The sequence below is a fragment of the Silurus meridionalis genome, chromosome 4 (assembly GCF_014805685.1).
Source record: "Silurus meridionalis isolate SWU-2019-XX chromosome 4, ASM1480568v1, whole genome shotgun sequence".
Taxonomy (NCBI): domain Eukaryota; kingdom Metazoa; phylum Chordata; class Actinopteri; order Siluriformes; family Siluridae; genus Silurus; species Silurus meridionalis.
Window position 1 is genome coordinate 4,739,066 of NC_060887.1, and position 21,640 is coordinate 4,760,705.

Sequence of the window (21,640 nt, forward strand, 5' to 3'; positions counted from 1 at the left end):
TACAGTGGATAAATATAAAAGCAGTAACAGTGCAGAGATGTGTGGACATCATTAAGAAGTACAGGATGGATCTAAGTCTATGGCATTGAAGAGTAATGTGCAGAAGTGAAGATTACAAGATTATGGCATTTAAGAATTATCAAGCTAAATAACCAGTCTATAATTTTGTCAAATTTATTTACTTTTTCCTGCAAGTCTGTGATCTTTATGCTAATGATCAGGAGTAAACACAAAATGAGGAACATCGCTTTTCCCCTCTTCACTCCGGTACCGATGGTCCTGATCACCTTTCCGCCTGTTTGGGGATTTTATGGGTGACTTGTTTCTCAATAATAATAATTATAATAATAATAAATGATAAACTCTGTGTTTTAAAGAGAATAAAATCCATAAAGCTCAGAAACTCACCGTTCCAGGGGTCGTACAGTTCACTTCATCCCGGCAGAGGGTCTTCATCCTCCACCTGGAACACGGCGTCTCTCGGAGCTACAGGAGGAAAATCCAAGCGATGCTGAGGAAAAAAAAGTCTAAACAAATAATATCAAATATATAATATAAAATATTTCATATAATAAAAATCAAAAGTGATCTTTCAGAGTTGAATCCCAGTGGAAACGCGACTGATCCGAAGCTGCTGCTTTTCAGCTGATACACACTGTGTGGTCAAAAGTATTTGGACATTTGTCTTTTCCAGTCAGATGTGCTTCATAAATTAACCTAAAAGGCACTTAAATGCACCATACAGCCAATAAACATGCAAACTGTTGAAACACTTCATATAAACAGAATGTAGAATCACTGAAAGCATTTTAAATGGGATTTAAATACCGCTACAGAGGAAGCAGGAGCTTTTCTGTAGCTATTATTGCTTTATGTTCATGGCACAGGACCAAATATTAGTTTATTTTATCTTTCCATAATGAGCTGGAATAAATCATAAATGCTGTGGTGACCCCCGTGTGTAATGCTGCATGATGGCACTGCTGGAGGATTACACCAATGGAAGATTAAGGAGAAAAAGAGTCTCCAGGGACCATGATGATTTCTTGTCCATGATGATGACTGGATAATAAGCTGATTTAGATTCCTACAGCTGTGCTCCTGGATCTATGTGCTGAATTGGGTCCAGTACTACAGAGGGCAACAGGTTGTTTTAGTGGGAAATGTCTTAGATTCATAATATGATGTGTATATATATATATATATATATATATATATATATATATATATATATATATATATATATATAGTCACTTGTACTGAATCTAAGGAGTCAAAATCACCAAACCGAATCATTTTGAACAGAATTGACCAAACTGAATGGACTGAATTATTTAAATGAATCTATTAAATTGTAATTTCTGATGTTTTCTACTAACTGCAGTTGTCAAAAGTTATACTTGAACTATGATGTTATGAGGCTGCATTGGAACTAAACTTTATAGTATTGTGTGATCAGATGAACCCATGAAGAACTCATGTATTGTAAACTGATTTAATCTCTGTGTTATTGTGATTTAATATTTAAACTGATGCTGTGAATACTGTTCAATAACTGTTTATTTTATTACTTTAACTTCTGTTCATGTAAAATTGGGTTTAAACAAAACCTTTATTTTATTATCATTTACTTTTGTCCCGTTTTCCCAACATTTTATCATGTGGAGTTAAATTTAAATGATGTCCAATAAAAATTTAATAATAGAAACAAAACACACACTATATTTAAGATATTTATTTATTTTGAAGGGATAAAAAATATTCAGTTACAATAATCACTGATATGTTTGTACTTTATTATATGTAGGACATGTCCAGCTTGATCTCCTCTTTTTCTTTCTCTGGTTTTCTTTCTCTAGTGCTGAAGTCATATTGCTGAACAGCTGTACAGCTTCCTCCAGTCACTCTCGGGTTTCCATCCTCATTTCTCTTCCCTCACCTAAGAATCTTTGTTTCCTCAGAGATTTTCTGCGACTCTTTGGGCTTGTAGAGGTTCAGTTTTCTGTTTCTGCTGTTTATATATATATAAAATGCTTTTTCTAAGCATTTTTTATCAGTTATGTCGCCGAACCCTAATATCTCGAGCACAAGGGGGGAAAAATTTGCCATTTAATGTCGGTTATCTCGGTGCAGCCGCAGAAGAACTCGTGGAAGTGGCGGAAAAATCAAGTCTTACAGCTGCTACAGGTGTTGTATTGTATACTGGTGAATCTCTGCTGTTAGTTAGTGCTAGTGTTCGTAGTGTTAGTAGGGGCGTGGCGCGGCTTTGGGAAGAAAAGAGCAGCCGTTGAGAGAGTGCCGGTGGGACGGCACGTACCGGGATACACATGAGCGATAACAACGACCGCTGTGAACCAACATATACCAACAATAACAGACAGTGAGAGTGTGGAAGTTTAAATAGAAGCTGGTGATGATGATAAACGAGCACCATATGTGCGCGATTGAAGCCGGGAGCTTCAGAGAAAGTGGCAGAGAAGGGGGCGTGGCAGGTGGATTCCTGACAGATAAACATGTACTGTATGTATTTTTATAACATGCCTTCATCAAACAAATCACGGCAACGCTGTTGTGTAAAAAAAACCTTCAAAAACACGTGCATGCACATTCTCATTTATTAACGCACATCATGTACATGAAGAAATTTCAAGCATGTTAATATATTGCCACCATTTTGATTTTCGTTTATCTCGATCATCGGTTACCTCGATGCTTTTTGGCGACCCCCTAGGACATCGACATAACCGGGTTCCACTGTATTAATAATTTAAATACTATCAAATAAAGAATATAAAATATTTCATATAATAAAAATCAAAAGTGAAAAAGTGTGTAAGATTATCAGGGTGTGTGGTGTTTTGCACAATGTGGCACTGAGGACCAGTTTCCCTCTCCCTCCTGACCTCCCTCCCCCTCAGCATTATGACCCCGAGCCACAGCCCCCTGCCCCACAAGAGGGATATAAACTAAGTGGAAGAATCCATGAGGAGGTCATACAGCGTTTGTAAGGAAGACAAAAATCATGTTTGTTAATAGTGTTTATTGTGACTCTTTGTAGAAAAAGATTAAAATCAAGATTTAAAAAAAGATTAAAAAAAGTTTTTGAAAAGACAGAAATAAAAATGATTAAAAGACAGACGATCTACAAGATACAATAGCTTTACACTCAGCTTTATACTATTGACTATAAGTGTAAAACTATCATAAATAGCCAAAGAGATACAGAAAGAGGAAAAGACATGTTCAGACTCTCTGTTTCTCTTGTCGTCTCCTTTTTTTTCTATTTCTCGTTTTCTTTTGAAGGTTTTCTTGTCTCAGCTGAGCAACAATTTCCTCCCATCGCTCTCGGACTCTCATATAATGATCTGTTTTATTCTCTGAAGTCTTCTTTTCTTCCTCACAGAGATTCTGGGTATCCTGGAGCCCCCTGTTGGTCTGAAGCTGTAAGTTGTTCCTCTCCTCTATGTCAAGTTTAGTTTTCTCTCTTTCGTCCTCTTGTTTTTCCTCAAAATCCAACGTGGGCTCAAACTGAGCAACACGTTCCTCCAGTCGCTCTTTCTCTCTGATCAAATGATCTCTCTCCTGCTCTGCACTATTTTTTATTTTCTCACAGTGATTCTGAGTATCCTGGAGCTCCATGGTGGTCTGTTCTAAAGTGACCTCAAGCTGAGCAACATGTTCCTCCACTTTCTTTTGTTCTCTTGTCCAGCTCTCTCTCTCACATTCCACATTTTTCTCCAGTTCCTCATGGATTTTCAGGGAAGACTGGAGCTCCATGGTGGTCTGCTCCAAAATAAACTCAAGCTGAGCAACACGTTCCTCCAGTTGTTTTTGTTCTCTCGCCCAGCTCTGGCTTCTCTCAGTTATGTCCTGTTCCTGCTGCTTTCGCTCAGAAGCCAAAGTAGCCTCCAGCTTTTGCACCGTCTGTAGCAGAATGGCTTTCTCTTCTTTCTCTTCTGTTATCTTCTCTATCATTAGAAGAGAAAATGCATCCAAGTCTTTCACTACTTTCTCCATGTGTTCCAGCTTCTCCTTCATTTCAGCAATCTGCTTAGTTTTCTTTGTTCTTCTGCTTTGAAAAATTCTCTTAACCTTCTGAAGAGCTCCATGTTTATGCCTCTTTACTCACAAGCAAAACCTCGGAAATGAGAGAAACAGAGACGCGTTCCCAATTATAGACGTTGCCTTACTGTGACGTCACAGGAGATGCCCGCCCTCCGTCTGTGACGTAACCCGGTCTCTTTTTACCTGACACTATGCGCATGCGCACATTACAGAGGTCAAGAGCTGATAAAATAGCATGTCTTCACAGCTTTTCTGTTGTTCCTGAGAGAAGAGCGATATTACAGTCATAAATAAGATAAAACGGCTGTAAACTGTGTATAAAGCGAGTGAATCCGAGTTGAGAACCGGAAGTTGACCGGAGTGACTCTATGAATGTTGCAGAATCATAAATGACCAGTAGGTGGCAGTGTGATGTGTATTAGAGCTCATTGTCACAGCAGGTCATTAGAAGTAGTGGAGCTCTAATGACGTCATTAATAGCGAGGACAAGACACACAGCAGTTTGGGATTCTTTTATTGACTTTATTGATTAATTGATTTGGAGTATGATTGTGTTTCTGATCAAAGTAAGTTCATGTGTATGGAGTAAAAACAACCTGTACATTTCTCACTTCCAGACAGTATTATGAGATGTTCATCTGCTGGAAGTTCATGTTTAATGCTGCATGTTTTATAGGATTTATGAGCTGGAATAAATGTCCAAAAACCTCAATTTAACACTGAGTGATTTTTGTAGTTTGGTAGATATTAGATCTTTTGATGTATTATTTTTTTTTAAATATCTGTGTTTTAAATACACATTTATAAATATCAAGGCTTTTACTGGGTAATAAATTAAAAACATAAAGTCATAATTTACTGAAATGAAATTGAAAAACATCAAAATACAACAAAAATAAATAAAATGACTATCAATATGTTTAAAACTAGAATAAATCTGGTTCAGACAGTTAAATACAGTGCAGTATTACAGCCTTATTTCATGTTCATTTTATAAACACAGTTTGTCATTATAATATCAATAATAATAATAATAATAATAATAATAATAATAATAATACTTTATTGCAATAGGGTGCTTTAGTACCTAAAGGTCTACATTTAAACATACTTTTATATTCTAAAATTATAAATTTTATGATTATTATATGAAGATTTCCACATTTATATGATTTATCCTACAGATTAATCACTATAAAGAAAATAGAAACATACACAAGAATGTTATTAACAACTTGTACACTGTACTGCACGATCCATGTGGAATATAATGTGCATATAATAATGAATATTGTGAATGTAAACAAACATTCAGCAATAGTTGAAAAAAATCAGGTCAGTCTCTGAGCATAAGCACTGAATCACTTGGAATTTACTCGCTCAATAATAAAAACTCTTTGCTATAGTTGTGAGGTGACTGATACACAAAGCCATGGAGCAGTTGGACACTGGGGAGACAATCAGATGAATGAAAGTAGAAAATGTGATAAAACCCTAAAGTTTATTGTGAGATTTGAGTCGTGATCGTTCAGATGCACAGTGTAGCAACAATGACACAAACTTCACTTCACAACAAGAGCAAAAATACATGAATGAAAAAATGAATGAACTTAAAATTCATCAAATGGAAAAAAATCCAATGTTATTTAAACTTTGGAGAAAAATCTTATATTCTGTTATTCAATTCTCTCATACTGACCACTGGATGTTCTACACGGCACCTCATGGTAAAGACTCTCTGATGACAGGAGACTCCACCATGATGCCGAGGCGATAAGAAGATCAGTAACATCCTGACACTGAGTTACAGTACAGTGGTCAGGGTCTCGTAACTCAGACCCCATGTCCGAATAGACATAACAATTGTGGCTCAATACTCAAATTAGTTTTAGCTGTTCACTAATCATTTACCAATAAGTTACAAAAACTTCAAATAATACATAAACAAACCAAATGAAGACATCTTCCAGTCACGAATGAGAAGGAGAAAATCAGCTTTATTGCAGTCACTTCAGACCCGTCCCATGGAGCTCTCGGAGAGAATCATCCTGACAGCAATGACACCCGTCAGCTTTCACATGCGAGTGCGAATTTGATATAAACAATCCTTATTTTTTATATCTCACACCTAGTAAAATGTACATATTGTGTCTAATATCTCCTCCCTCACAATTTACGTACATCATTGATTTTATGGGGCTTTGCATATCCCACCTTTTGCTCACGTGTTTTCTGGTGTGTTTCTACCTATTCTTAGTAAAATTCCACCCATATCCAGGAGGCCTCGTTCACCTCCATACGATTCTAATTTACATGTACAAAAAATATCTCTTGATGGAGACCTTGTCTTAAAAAACATCCCCTGATCGTGCACTTTGTACACAACAATGCAACAGATCATCCACCGCAATATTCACACCTTTTCTTTAAATCTCGTTCTTTATTATCTGACGATGTGTTGTGCCTATTAACCTATTACTCTTCTCATTTTATATTTATATATATTTTATATGATTTTTTCACCTACGTTTCTACTTGTGTTTTAAAAATATGTGCATATGCTGTTTGAGTATAGTTAAGGCAAGTTGCCTGCATGCTGTTTGCTTATTTTACTATTTTTATTTTACATTATATTTTCCTATCTTTTCCTTCCGCCGACACACTTTGCCTGGTGTACGTGGTCACCACTTTTACCGGCCATGGCATATATCTGTTTTCTGGAGTGACTATTGGTCCTCATATGCGTCTCTATTTTCCACCTCGAATATCTCTTCCAGTTCATACTCATGACACCTCTACATTTTCCCCCTTATTTTCCTAAAACTGCACAAACCTGAGAAATGAGAAACAAAGACACATTCTGACTTATAGACATCTCTACTGTGATGTCACACAAACACGCCCCGAGCTCCTCCTGTGACGCCCCCATCCCCCGTCTCTCTCTCTCTCAGACTACATTTTATTACGCACACATAGAGCATTTCTCACACAGATAATGTGGTGACACAAATAAATATGATGTTCTTTATGTAAGTTTGTCTCTGATGAAAAAGCCGGTGGCGACTGCAGCAAGAACAAACTCCCCGAGACGGCATAAGGAAGAAACCTTTAGAGGAACCAGAGGGAACCCGTCCTCATCTGGGTTTCACTGAATGTCCATTTATTACAGCTAAATGATGTTGAGGTGAAGTGATGATCAGATACAAACTGTAGTCCTGAGTCAGTGTAGCAGACTGTTAACATAAACTACAGTCCAAATCCCAACCCTCAAAACTCCTGTTCTTACTCTGTTTTGTTTCTGCATGGACTATTTCAGCCTGGGGGTCGTAAGTTTTTGGACACTTTGTTTTTGGTGTTTTTTCCTACGAGGACATTGTATTTTACCTGATAGTAGTAGTGCACATGTTTGATCTAAAATAATGAAAGTGATGAGACGGAACTCTTTGTACAAATAATCACACACACACACACACACACACACACACACACACACACACACACACACACACACACAGTGTATATGAATATATAGGTGCTCCTAATAAAGTGTTTGTAATACATGAACACAATTAGTATCATTGTACATACAGTAACATGGTAATTTTTTAAACATATGACACAGACACAGAGTCGTTAAAGACTCCTAATATAAATAATACAAAATTACCGTAACATATAAATATCGAAAAATGGCCCTGAATCCTGTATGTACTGTAGATGTTTTGTTTGAAGTGTTGTGATCATGAAGATGAAATCCTGCAGGTTATTTGGGTTTGTACTGAGTGATAGTTGTTTCATAAACACCTTCTTATAAAATCCAACTCAAATGTTAAATAAAAATTCACTCTAAATTTGTAATCAGCGGCGTCTCACCATCACATTCCACTACGGGAGCGCAGGAGGAGGAGATGCCCGACTGCATGGAATACAGGAGAACATCAAATCCCCTACCATTAGATAACTGCAGAACACAGTGTAAATAACGACATATTTTCCTTCAATAAATCTGGAAATACAGCCATTACGCTCTCACACAGTCGTTACTCTCTTTATGTTCTCATTTTCAGTCCTAACTATAATGATGTTCATGACAAAACTGGCATGAAGAAACGTGTTCACATGTCACATTTTCATCTTCAAATTGTATCACTCGTGATGATGCCACTAATTCATGCTGATTTTGCCATGGTGTTAATGATCAGTGTAATTACTGTAAACATATAAATGCTGTGGTGACCCCCGTGTGTAATGCTGCATGATGGCACTGCTGGAGGATTACGCCAATGGAAGATTAAGGAGAGAAAGAGTCTCCAGGGACCATGATGATTTCTCGGCCCATGATGATGACTGAATAATAAGCTGATTTAGATTCCTACAGCTGTGCTCCTGGATCTATGTGATCTATGCAGCTGCAGGATGTGATGACTGGCTTCTTGGTGACTTTAACAACATGTAGAAATTGTAAACATTGTCCTGATGTAGTCTATAATATGACAGGTGACAGAGGCTTCACCCCTCAGATGCTCCTCAACCCCAGAAATGCAGATGTGGAGCTCTGGATGTCTCAGGTGGAAGACTTTTATACCACCCGGAAAAAGTGTGTAAGATTATCAGGGTGTGTGGTGTTTTGCACAATGTGGCACTGAGGACCAGTTTCCCTCTCCCTCCTGACCTCCCTCCCCCTCAGCATTATGACCCCGAGCCACAGCCCCCTGCCCCACAAGAGGGATATAAACTAAGTGGAAGAATCCATGAGGAGGTCATACGGTGTTTGTAAGGAAGACAAAAATAATGGTTGTTATTAGTGTTTATTGTGACTCTTTGTAGTAAAAGATTAAAATCAAGATTTAAAAAAAGATTAAAAAAAGATTTGACAAGACAGAAATAAAAAATGATCAAAAGACGAGACGATCTACAAGATACAATAGCTTTACACTCAGCTTTATACTATTGACTATAAGTGTAAAACTATCATAAATAGCCATAAGAGAAACAGAAAGAGAAAAAAGGCATGTTCAGACTCTCTGTTTCTCTTGTCGTCTTCTTTTTTTTCTATTTCTCCTTTTCTTTTGAATGTTTTCTTGTCTCAGCTGAGCAACACTTTCCTCCCATCGCTCTCGGACTCTCATATAATGATCTGTTTTATTCTCTGAAGTCTTCTTTTCTTCCTCACAGAGATTCTGGGTATCCTGGAGCCCCCTGTTGGTCTGAAGCTGTAAGTTGTTCCTCTCCTCTATGTCAAGTTTAGTTTTCTCTCTTTCGTCCGCTTGTTTTTCTATAAAATCCAACGTGGGCTCAAACTGAGCAACACGTTCCTCCAGTCGCTCTTTCTCTCTGATCAAATGATCTCTCTCCTGCTCTGCACTATTTTTTACTTTCTCACAGTGATTCTGAGTATCCTGGAGCTCCATGGTGGTCTGTTCTAAAGTGACCTCAAGCTTAATAACATGTTCCTCCACTTTCTTTTGTTCTCTTGTCCAGCTCTCTCTCTCACATTCTACAGTTTTCTCCAGTTCCTTATGGATTTTCAAGGAAGACTGGAGCTCCATGGTGGTCTGATCCAAAATAAACTCAAGCTGAGCAACACGTTCCTCCAGTTGTTTTTGTTCTCTCGCCCAGCTCTGGCTTCTCTCAGTTATGTCCTGTTCCTGCTGCTTTCGCTCAGAAGCCAAAGTAGCCTCCAGCTTTTGCACCGTGTGTAGCAGAATGGCTTTCTCTTCTTTCTCTTCTGTTAACTTCTCTATTATTAGAAGAGAAAATGCATCCAAGTCTTTCACTACTTTCTCCATGTGTTCCAGCTTCTCCTTCATTTCAGCAATCTGCTTAGTTTTCTTTGTTCTTCTGCTTTGAAAAAATTCTCTTAACCTTCTGAAGAGCTCCATGTTTATGCCTCTTTACTCACAAGCAAAAACCTTGGAAATGAGAGAAACAGAGACGCCTTCCCAATTATAGATGTTGCCTTACTGTGACGTCACAGGGAGATGCCACGCCCTCCGTCTGTGACGTAACCCGGTCTCTCTTAACCTGACACTATGCGCATGCGCACATTACAGAGGTAAAGAGCGGATAAAATATCATGTCTTCACAGCTTTTCTGTTGTTCCTGAGAGAAGAGCGATATTACAGTCATAAATAAGATAAAAACGGCTGTAAACTGTGTATAAAGCGAGTGAATCCGAGTTGAGAACCGGAAGTTGACCGGAGTGACTCTATGAATGTTGCAGAATCATAAATGACCAGTAGGTGGCAGTGTGATGTGTATTAGAGCTCACTGTCACAGCAGGTAATTAGAAGTAGTGGAGCTCTAATGACGTCATTAATAGCGAGGACAAGACACACAGCAGTTTGGGATTCTTTTATTGACTTTATTGATTAATTGATTTGGAGTATGATTGTGTTTCTGATCAAAGTAAGTTCATGTGTATGGAGTAAAAACAACCTGTACATTTCTCACTTCCAGACAGTATTATGAGATGTTCATCTGCTGGAAGTTCATGTTTAATGCTGCATGTTTTATAGGATTTATGAGCTGGAATAAATGTCCAAAAACCTCAAATCAACACTGAGTGATTTTTGTAGTTTGGTAGATATTAGATCTTTTGATGTATTATTCTTTTTTTAATATCTGTGTTTTAAATACACATTTATAAATAGCAAGGCTTTTACTGGGTAATAAATTAAAAACATAAAGTCATAATTTACTGAAATGAAATTGAAAAACATCAAAATACAACAAAAAATAAATAAAAATAACTATCAATATGTTTAAAACTAGAATAAATCTGGTTCAGACAGTTAAATACAGTGCAGTATTACAGCCTTATTTCATGTTCATTTTATAAACACAGTTTGTCATTATAATATTAATAATAATAATAATAATATTAATAATAATAATAATAATAATAATAATACTTTATTGCAATAGGGTGCTTTAGTACCTAAAGGTCTACATTTAAACATACTTTTATATTCTAAAATTATACATTTTTATGATTATTATATGAAGATTTCCACATTTATATGATTTATCCTACAGATTAATCACTATAAAGAAAATAGAAACATACACAAGAATGTTATTAACAACTTGTACACTGTACTGCACGATCCATGTGGAATATGATGTGCATATAATATTGAATATTGTGAATGTAAACAAACATTCAGCAGTAGTTGAAAAAAATCAGGTCAGTCTCTGAGCATAAGCACTGAATCACTTGGAATTTACTCGCTCAATAATAAAAACTCTTTGCTATAGTTGTGAGGTGACTGATACACAAAGCCATGGAGCAGTTGGACACTGGGGAGACAATCAGATGAATGAAAGTAGAAAATGTGATAAAACCCTAAAGTTTATTGTGAGATTTGAGTCGTGATCGTTCAGATGCACAGTGTAGCAGCAATGACACAAACTTCACTTCACAACAAGAGCAAAAATACATGAATGAAAAAATGAATGAACTTAAAATTCATCAAATGGAAAAAAATCCAATGTTATTTAAACTTTGGAGAAAAAATCTTATATTCTGTTAATCAATTCTCTCATACTGACCATTGGATGTTCTACACGGCACCTCATGGTAAAGACTCTCTGATGACAGGAGACTCCACCATGATGCCGAGGCGATAAGAAGATCAGTAACATCCTGACACTGAGTTACAGTACAGTGGTCCGGGTCATAAAGAGGTTTTCCAAGACGTGTTCCACTCAGAACAGACCTCACAAGGGTCCATCAAAGAAGTCGAGTCCTCGTGCTGTCGTCAGGTGCAGAAGCTGCTTCAGAAAACAGACACACGAGTGCTGCAGCATCGCTTTAATCACTTCTTATTTCAAGAAATCTTACCAAGTGTAATTATTTTACTGCACTGGCAAATCATTTGACTTGTTTCTAGTTTGTAGAGTTTCTTCTTAAATCATGCTTTTATTTCTTTATTTCGACGGATATTTTTTGCAGTGGACGCGTCATAATGTGTGCTGTGTGTTTTTATCCCTGACCACCGAGCACCATAGAGTGAATAAAAATGTATTAATATTCTTCATTCATACAATTCATACAAGATGATTCATACACATCAATACAATTCATTTTAGAACTGTATTAATAGTGTAAAGAGTAAAGTTTGAAGTCATCGAGGATGTAACACGACTTTAAAAAAGAGCTGGAATAAATAGAGTGAGAACAGCAGCCGCTGCACAGACTCCAGATCACACACTCTCATACAGTATTAGAAAAGCACTTGTATTCCTCTCAACCGAGAACAGAAAGCTGAGGGTACATTGGGAACAAGTTTCCCAAAACTGTATAGTTGTAATCTGGAAAACATTTTGCCTGAATCATTATTTCTGCTCATTTATGCTGTGCAGGTGATTGTGTGGATCCATAGGGTAGTGGTCGTCACATCTGCTTTACACACAGAAGGTCCTTCAAGTGGAACCATGCAGGTTGCAAACATGAGTGAGGTTTATATATTACTCACAAATTGTTACTCAATCCTGGAAATAAATAAACAGTTTTGCATGTTTCTGCATTGTGGTTGAAACAGAAATGGAGGAAAAGCATTCCAACATTAGAATCAGAGACTCAAGGGCATGGCTCCACTGGGGGTCGAACCCAGGACCTTCTGCATGTAAAGCAGACGTGATGACCACTACACTATGGAACCTGCTGCTGAGAAGGTTGATGTTCAATGTGCATAAATAGAAACATATCTCTCAAAATTTAACTGGAATAATATAAATTAAATTTAGAAAATTCACTGACTCAAATGTCACAATCATCTCCACTGTTTTGAGCATGTTAAGCTCCAGGTTTTTATGACTGCACCATGTCTCTCAGGTCTTTCTTCACTGAAGCAGGGTCGTTGGCTGAAAACTGATTTTCTGTTTTTGATTGACTGCTACACCATGGAATCTGGACTATTTTTCAGACAACATTTTACTTTCACTCTTTACATTTTTACACAAATATCTGTCATTTTTACTTCTTACATTTTCAAAACTGGTTTGTTACTTTGTTTTAATCCATTGATTTGGTTAAATGTCAATATTTTTTATTTTCACCGAGCAAACCATTTCCTGTCATTGTGCATCTTTTTTAAATCCACTGGTGTATAATGTCCTGCCTCTCACTCACCACAGATGTAGACTAGTTTACGAAGCTAAGAATCCGGAGGGAACGATACCTGGGCGGGCCGCGTAGTAGGTGAGCTGGGCCAGAGCAGAGAGACAAGCGGAGTTGAGGTGCTGGGAGCATTAGTTTCAAGAATTTACCTGGGACGAGTGAGCATCCGTCCGTAATGTTTCCAGCACCTCTTTCCACTCTCGCAGCTGGTCATGCTTTGCATGTAGATCGCAAATCTGTTTCTCCAAAGCCTCCAGCTCCAACTCCACCGTTTACAACTCAAAGGAGTCCTCACCTGTGCTCAAAGCCAGACACACAACCGACATAGTGCTTATAATCGCGAACAGATTTAGGAAAAAATGTGAGGCAATGAATGTAGTCAACACAAGTGGTAGTTGAGTTAACGAGCTACAGGCACAAGTCAGAAAGACAAAAAACAATTCAGGTTGATTTAAAGAGGAAAAAGAGGTATATAAATAGTAAAGTTTAGTTTGAAAATGCCAACACAAATACAAACACGGAACTCACGGCAAACAAGTCAAACACAGGAAGCTACATCACAGGAAAGTGAATAAAGCGTGAACACGTTTCTTCATGCCAGTTTTGTTATGAACATCATTATAGTTAGGACTGAAAACGAGGACATAAAGAGAGTAACGAATGTGTGAGAGCGTAATGGCTGCATTTCCAGACTTATTGAAGGAAAATATGTACACTGGGGATCAAAATCAGAGAACAATTTATAAACAATTGAACAATTCTGAAATAATGTCATCTTCACTGCTCAACAGTTGAAGGAGTTTTTGTCCTGTCTATACCATGCTACCAGAACACCTTTTCCACAAAATAACTAAGGCATTTAAAAAAACATTATTTTGCAGAAAACACACTGATCAAAATTAGAGAACACTTTCAGATACCTCCCAGTTATTTGTGTAATCTGGCACCTGGTGCTAATTTCCTTGATTATCTGTCAACCCCTATTTAACTGGCAGCCTAACTTCCAGTTTCACTGACTCTGCAAGATGGTGGGCCGTTCTAAAGTGACTGAACAGCAGGTTGTCCAGATGAAGGCCAAAGGAATGACCCTATCAGCCATAGCAAGACAAGTTGGTCGTTCCAAATATGTGATTTCAAGAATATTGAATCTTTACAACATCACAAACTCATTCAAGTCTGCCAAGAAGGCTGGTCGTCCACGGAAGACAAATACAAGAGAGGACAGGATACTGCGGAGGATCTCAATGGGCAATCGTTTCCACACTGCAGCTGGAATTGCTCACCAGTTCAGTGCTGAACAGGGTAGGGATCTGTCTCGTCATATAGTGTCTCGATGTTTAAGAGCATTAGGACTGAAAGCCCACTCTGCACAGTACAAACCCAAATAACCTGCAGGATTTCATCTTCATGATCACAACACTTCAAACAAAACATCTACAGTACATACAGGATTCAGGGCCATTTTTCGATATTTATATATATGTAATTTTGTATTATTTATATTAGGAGTCTTTAATGCATATGTTTAAAAAATTACCATGACAATGATACTAATTGTGTTCATGTATTGCAAACACTTAATTAGGAACACATAATGTGTGTGTGTGTGTGTGTGTGTGTGTGTGTGTGTGTGTGTGTGTGTGTGTAATTATTTGTACAAAGAGTTCCGTCTCATCACTTTCATTATTTTAGATCAAACATGTGCCCTACTACTATCAGGTCAAATACAATGTACTCGTAGGAAAAAAACACAAAAAACAAAGTGTCCAAAAACTTACGACCCCCAGGCTGAAATAGTCCACGCAGACACAAAACAGAGTAAGAACAGGAGTTTTGAGGGTTGGGATTTGGACTGTAGTTTATGTTAACAGTCTGCTACACTGACTCAGGACTACAGTTTGTATCTGATGATCACTTCACTTCAACATCATTTAGCTGTAATAAATGGACATTCAGTGAAACCCAGATGAGGACGGGTTTCCTCTTGAGTCTGGTTCCTCTCAAGCTTTCTTCCTTATGCTGTCTCGGGGAGTTTTTTCTCGCCATAGTTGGCACCGGCTTGTTCATCAGAGACAAACTCATTTATTTTTATCACCACATTATCTGTGTAAAGCTGCTTCGAGACAATGTTCATTGTTAAAAACGCAATACAAATAAAAATAAATTGAAAATCTGGTTTTGTTGAAATAACAGGTTAACAGATGATAACTGGATAAATAACTAATGAATAAAAGCTCCATCCAGCCAATTAACATGCAAACTGCAGAAACACTTCATATAAACAGAATGTAGAATCACTGAAAGCATTTTAAATGAGATTCATTTGTCTGTTTTGTGTACATACAGGATTCAGGGCCATTTTTCTAGATTGATATTTGAAGGTAATTTTGTATTAAAATAATATTTTGCAGTGTGTTTGTGCTTTAAGTGCTTTGGGACTCAAGTCTCCAGCTGGTCATGTGACCAGAGTGATGTGTACAGAATCGATTTTATGATGTCATAATACAAATTTGAGTATCTCATTGACAACCACCAAACAAACAAACAGCAGCAAGAAGCTGCAGCAATTAGCAGCAACCAAGAAAAATTTTGAAGATTTTCAAAATTTGATGGAAATTTTGCCAAAAAGATTTATGGCTCCATGAATTAATAAATAGAAACATTAAGATTTATAATCAAATCGAATCCACATGTCAAGATGTGATCATAACCTTTGGTAAAATAAAAGCTGATTCTTTTATGTAAAACACTATTTGTCAACAAACATTAGGGACCTTTGGGTCTTCAATATCAAGGTTTACATCAAATGTTAGGATCTTTTAGAGACCTTTTCCAAACATTGGAGCATTAATTGTTTTTGTAATTAAACCAACATGCTTTTTATTATTAAACTTCTCTGGACACGCACTGTTGGTGTGTCTCCGTTTATTCAGGTCTGTGCGGCAGTAATGGCGAGTCGAGGCGAGAGCAAGACGAGTTTCTCAAAGTGGAAATATGCTCATTATTTCACTTTAGTTGAGTATAAAGACAAAAACTGTTTAGTCTAATGTAAGCTGTGTCTTTCTGGTTTGAAGCTCGTATCTACTGCGATAGCAACACCTCCAGAAACTCCATGCCTGAGGAGCTAGAAGCTAGAAGCTAACCCGGTGTTCTGTTCTACATTGTTGATAGTTTTCATACTTCAGCTGTGAAAGGAACATGTTTAAGAGCTCAACACAACAGCTTTTATGATGCAGAAGCCACTTTAGTTTTTGATTGTGAATATATTATTCAGCTTGTTTTGTTATTTATTTCAGAAATGCTTGTGATATATTCAGTTTGTGCTGCTCTGACTTTAATAAAATAGTGTTTAAAAATGACTGTGTGTTTAAGTCAGTTTTGTGTTTGTAGACCATAACACATAAAAGGGCATTAATGGGAACATTAAAGAAGGTTCTTTAAAAAAGTAACTAAAAAGTTACTTTTAACAGTAACGCATTACTTTTTGGTGTAAATAATCAACAAAGTAATTGAGTTTTTTTTTTTTAATAAAGTAACGAGTAACTGTAACTAGTTACTATTTTTTATTAACCAGCACAACACTGGTGATAAGTATAGTATATTTAATCAAACTCATGTAACCAATTTACTCCAAGTATAATTAAAAGAATAATAATCAGTTAGTAATAAATAGAGTAGAATAGGGTCTGACTAATGTTATAAGTGTGTAGGAGAAACAAAAACAAGGCAGACTTAAGCATGTTTATTGGGAAAGAAGAGTTTGTGGGCCATTGCTGCTGCAGAAGACATGGGTGAGCAATCAGGATCAGACTCAGGGGAAGATATGGGAGGATAATAATAATGATCAGGTGAGAGAACGGGGGAAGTAGGAGAATAATCAGTGGGAGACCAACATGAAGGATAAGGAGGAGATGGTAGAGTTGATGCAGGAATACGGGAGTCGTCATAGTCTTCATTGTTGGTCTGTGTCACCTGATGATAAACAGCAGGAAGGTCAGACGAGGTCTGTGTGCCCATATCACGTGTAAAAGTATTCTTCACGATGTGAGGAGGCAGACAGGGGTCCTCTGGAACAGCTGGAGTAAAGAGATGTTTAATAAATGGAGCAATCTCAGTGGTGAGGAAGAAGAGCTGAAATTGACGATACTGTCGGAGGAGAACGCTCCTAAAAGCTGTCCCAGAACTTCTGTGAGATGGAGCTGAATAAAAGAAACCAACAGAGATACGATGTAAAAGGGTGAAATCACAATGACTAAATATAAAAATTTATATGTTCATGTAGGAACAAATGTAACAAGATTATAAATCAGGGGTCACCAACCTTTTTGACACCGAGAGCTACTTCTTGGGTACCGACTAATGTGAAGGGCTACCAGATGAAAAAAAAAACTTTTGAGATAGAAAATGTGCTCAGTTTACCTTTAATTATGTTATTATTAATAATTAATGATAATTATTTATATCAGGGTGTCAAACTTAATCGCACAGGGGGATAAACTCAAAGCACACTTTAGGTTGCGGGCCGAACAGGATAAACATTTATTGAACACAGTAAAACAATGCTTTTTAAAATAAATATTAATAAAAACAGACAGGAAAATTATTCCAGAATAAATAAAATTAAACTTTAAATAACTTAAAATATTTTGCTCTCCATAAAAATATATCATCAAAAAGATCATTCTGAGAAACCAAGAGCAATTGGAGAAACATGAAGCTCAGCTGAGGGCACTTTGGGTTCTGACTATGAGAAACAGCAGAAACAGAAAGCTGAACCTCTACAAGCCCAAAGAGTCGCAGAAAATCTCTGAGGAAACAAAGATTCTTAGGTGAGGGAAGAGAAATGAGGATGGAAACCCGAGAGTGACTGGAGGAAGCTGTACAGCTGTTCAGCAATATGACTTCAGCACTATAGAAAGAAAACCAGAGAAAGAAAAAGAGGAGATCAAGCTGGACATGTCCTACATATAATAAAGTACAAACATATCAGTGATTATTGTAACTCAATATTTTTTATTACTTCAAAATAAATAAATATCTTAAATATAGTGTGTGTTTCTGTTTAAACCCAATTTTACATGAACAGAAGTTAAAGTAATAAAATAAACAGTTATTGAACAGTATTCACAGCATCAGTTTAAATATTAAATCACAATAACACAGAGATTAAATCAGTTTACAATACATGAGTTCTTCATGGGTTCATCTGATGCACACAATACTATAAAGTTTAGTTCCAATGCAGCCTCATAACATCATAGTTCAAGTATAACTTTTGACAACTGCAGTTAGTAGAAAAACATCAGAAAGAACTATTTAATAGATTCATTTTAATAATTCAGTCCATTCAGTTTGGTCAATTCAGTTCGAAAAGATTTGATTCGATGATTTCGACTCTTTAGATTCAGTTCAAGTGACTCGGTTCAAGAGTTCAGTTCGGTCACTTCTATTCAAAACAATGAGGTCGACCGAGACTGAATCCATAGATAGTTCAAGAAATTTCCTTTCAGCAGTCTCTCAAAAAGAAACCAGCAGGTGGTCAGAATGTTCCTACTCTGTTCCTGGGTTAGTTTCAGGGGTTCACCTCAGTCAGCTTCATCTGGTCATTTATGATTCTACAACATTCATATAGTCACTCGGGTCAACTTCCGGTTTGTGTGTAATCTTCCCTCTGTAATCTGTACATGCGCAGAGTGTGTGTGTGTGTGTGTGTGTGTGTGTGTGTGTGTGTGTGTGTGTGAGAGAGAGAGATAGAGAGAAAGAGAGAGAGAGAAATAAAGTGAGTGACATGATGATGTCACAGGCAGAGGGCGGGGCATCTAGGTGTGATGTCACAGTGTGACACGTCTATATAATTCAGAGCGTGCTTTTGTTTCTCATTTGTGAATTTACCAATTGTAAGTAAAGAGACACTAAAATTGACAACCACCAAACAAACAAACAGCAGCAAGAAGCAGCAGCGATTAGCAGCAACTAAAAAAACATTACAAATTCTCTTCTATTGAACATTTCTTCATACAGGTACCTGGTAAGTCGTCTAAATAATTATGGCAGAATATTGTAGATTATTTAGTAGAAGACTCGAAAAGTACAAAGTAATTATTTAGCAACATTAGCATGGGTAACTAGCCGGCTAGCTAATCTTAGCTTTTATAGTTTAGCTTTTTATATTAATCCAACAAATGGACCTAATAATTAGTATAGAATCTATTAGATACAATGAAGTAGCTTAATTTAACCTATTTAGCCCATATTTTAATCAAACTCATGTAACCTGTTTACTCCAAGTATAATGAACATAATATACTAATAAATAGAGTAGAATAGGGTCAGACTGGGACTACAATTTTAATAATCCTTGCAGCCGTGGCATGTTTTATCTGTTGTGGAATTCCTTGTCATTGTTTAGACAATACGTACAGCTCCCAGTGTATAAAATTACAGGTGAAGGGTCTTCTACAAAAAACATCTCCACAGATATGGATCAAAACATCTATGTGGATTTGGATGGAGGGATTATGGCCCTAGTCAATGAGAAAAAAATTACTGTAACAAACGTTTCCTTATAACTAAAAGCACTGAACTCTTTCTACGCTTTAATTCTGATTCTTTGATTATATCGTATATAAATCATGTTGTTGTTGTGTGTATTTTATGCTGTGTGCAGGAACATGGCAGCTGGTGAACATAGGAGGCTTCTGCAAGGTATGCGTCTGCATCAAGGCACGTGTGCCTACATCGAAGCATGTGCTGAGGGGTATCGCTTCGACTTTGAAACCTTTGGAGCTACCTGCGATGCTTGTTATTTACTTGTTCTTCAAAAGAATTGCCTGTGGTGCCAGCCCACCTGTCCTTTAGGTAAACGGTGCCGTAATAGACCCCGTAAATGGTTCAGGTTTCCACCAGAAAAGGACGAATTCGTTTGGGAAACTGATGAGGACCCATTCAGACCGGTGATCGACATTCTGCACCACGCTGACATGTTCTTCCCAGTTGGAATGTGGCTAGATTCCATCCAGAACTCTGTCTATGATCTTCCTGCAGGACTTCAGCTGATCACCCGTATCTATCATGTGCGTAGGGCTATTACCCTTGCCCAATCATTTGGAGTTCCTGCCAGCTCAGTGGGTGCTCCGAGCACTCACAGTTTTCTGTTCACGGACTTCGTCATGCAAAGCACCTTTGTAACGTACTACACCATCACCTTCTGTGGCTATGTTCTATGGACAACTGAACCAGCGAAACATCGTGATTGGAATTGTTGTCCTATCCTTTGTCGCAAATGTCACGCAACAGACTCTAAGGTATTCTCAGCGAGTTCTCACGGTGGTGGTTTGAGGTGTCACAATGCGGTGTGGTCTGCACTGAAGTCTCACAGTTCTATATCTGTTCCCCTGCCGCACTGGATCAGACGACTATCACCCATTCCAGTAAAAAAAAGAAAAGAATAGAAAAAAAGGCAAGTGAGTCTGGACATCAAGGACAGGAACTGAAAGCTAAACCTCTCCATGTCCAATAATAATTAATAAAATCAATAAAAATCTAAAATATGAAATCACTTGTTTATTGAAGTGTTCGACATCATTTAAATCCTGATTCTAAATCAGTGTTTCTCAACTGGAGGATGCTTTTAAACTAAATAATTAAAATCCACATGATAAACTTTTGGGAAAATGTGGCAAAAGTAAAATTGCACAATTATTAAAAGATGAAGTTAAACCATGATTTTTGTCTTCCTTTCAAACGCCGTATGACCTCCTCATGGGGGCTGTGACTCGGGGTCATAATGCTGAGGGGGAGGGAGGTCAGGAGGGAGAGGGAAACTGGTTCTCAGTGCCACATTGTGCAAAACACCACATCCTGTAAAGTTTTGCTTTTTTTTTCAGTTACATGATGCAGTTTGAAGATGTAGAGTTTCAGCTTTACTGCACAGTTCTGTGTGTAAAATAAGTCAAAGTCATTTTTTTCCAGGAATTTCTTGAATTCAGATTTTATTGAAATAGAAAAATAGTTTTTATTTTCTTATAACTGCATTTGCATATTTTAAAATAAGGAACATTTAACTTGTTTGAACATTTTTGTAGTTCAAACAGCAGCAATAACACTTAAAGCACTACACTACAGAAACAATATAAAAGAAAGTTTTCTACATTTCTCTAATGCTGTCGAGTAACACAGTTTACAGGCCTAAGAATTTAACACTAGCTTCAAAATCACAACCTTGTTTCTGCCTGGTGTAGAAGCAGGGACCTTTCGCGTGTGAGGCGAACGTGATGACCACTACACTACAGTAACTACCACAGGGAAAAGCTTCTTGGTCACTGTTTGCACTTTTGCATACATTCACAGTTGCAGTAGAGCAGGAGAATGAACCGGTTTGCTGAGAAGTTCAAAACAACCAACGTTCTTCTAGCATGGATTTATTTGGCGATGTTCGCCCCTGGTAGTGTG

The 21,640-nt window shown here is 37.3% G+C and overlaps 1 non-coding gene across 1 annotated transcript; it reads right to left on the reverse strand.

Annotated features, from left to right (window-relative positions):
• Window positions 1-12,658: 12,658 nt before the first annotated feature.
• On the reverse strand, window positions 12,659-12,731 carry trnav-uac. The gene has a single exon. It is a non-coding gene; the product is annotated as a tRNA-Val (tRNA).
• Window positions 12,732-21,640: the final 8,909 nt, after the last annotated feature.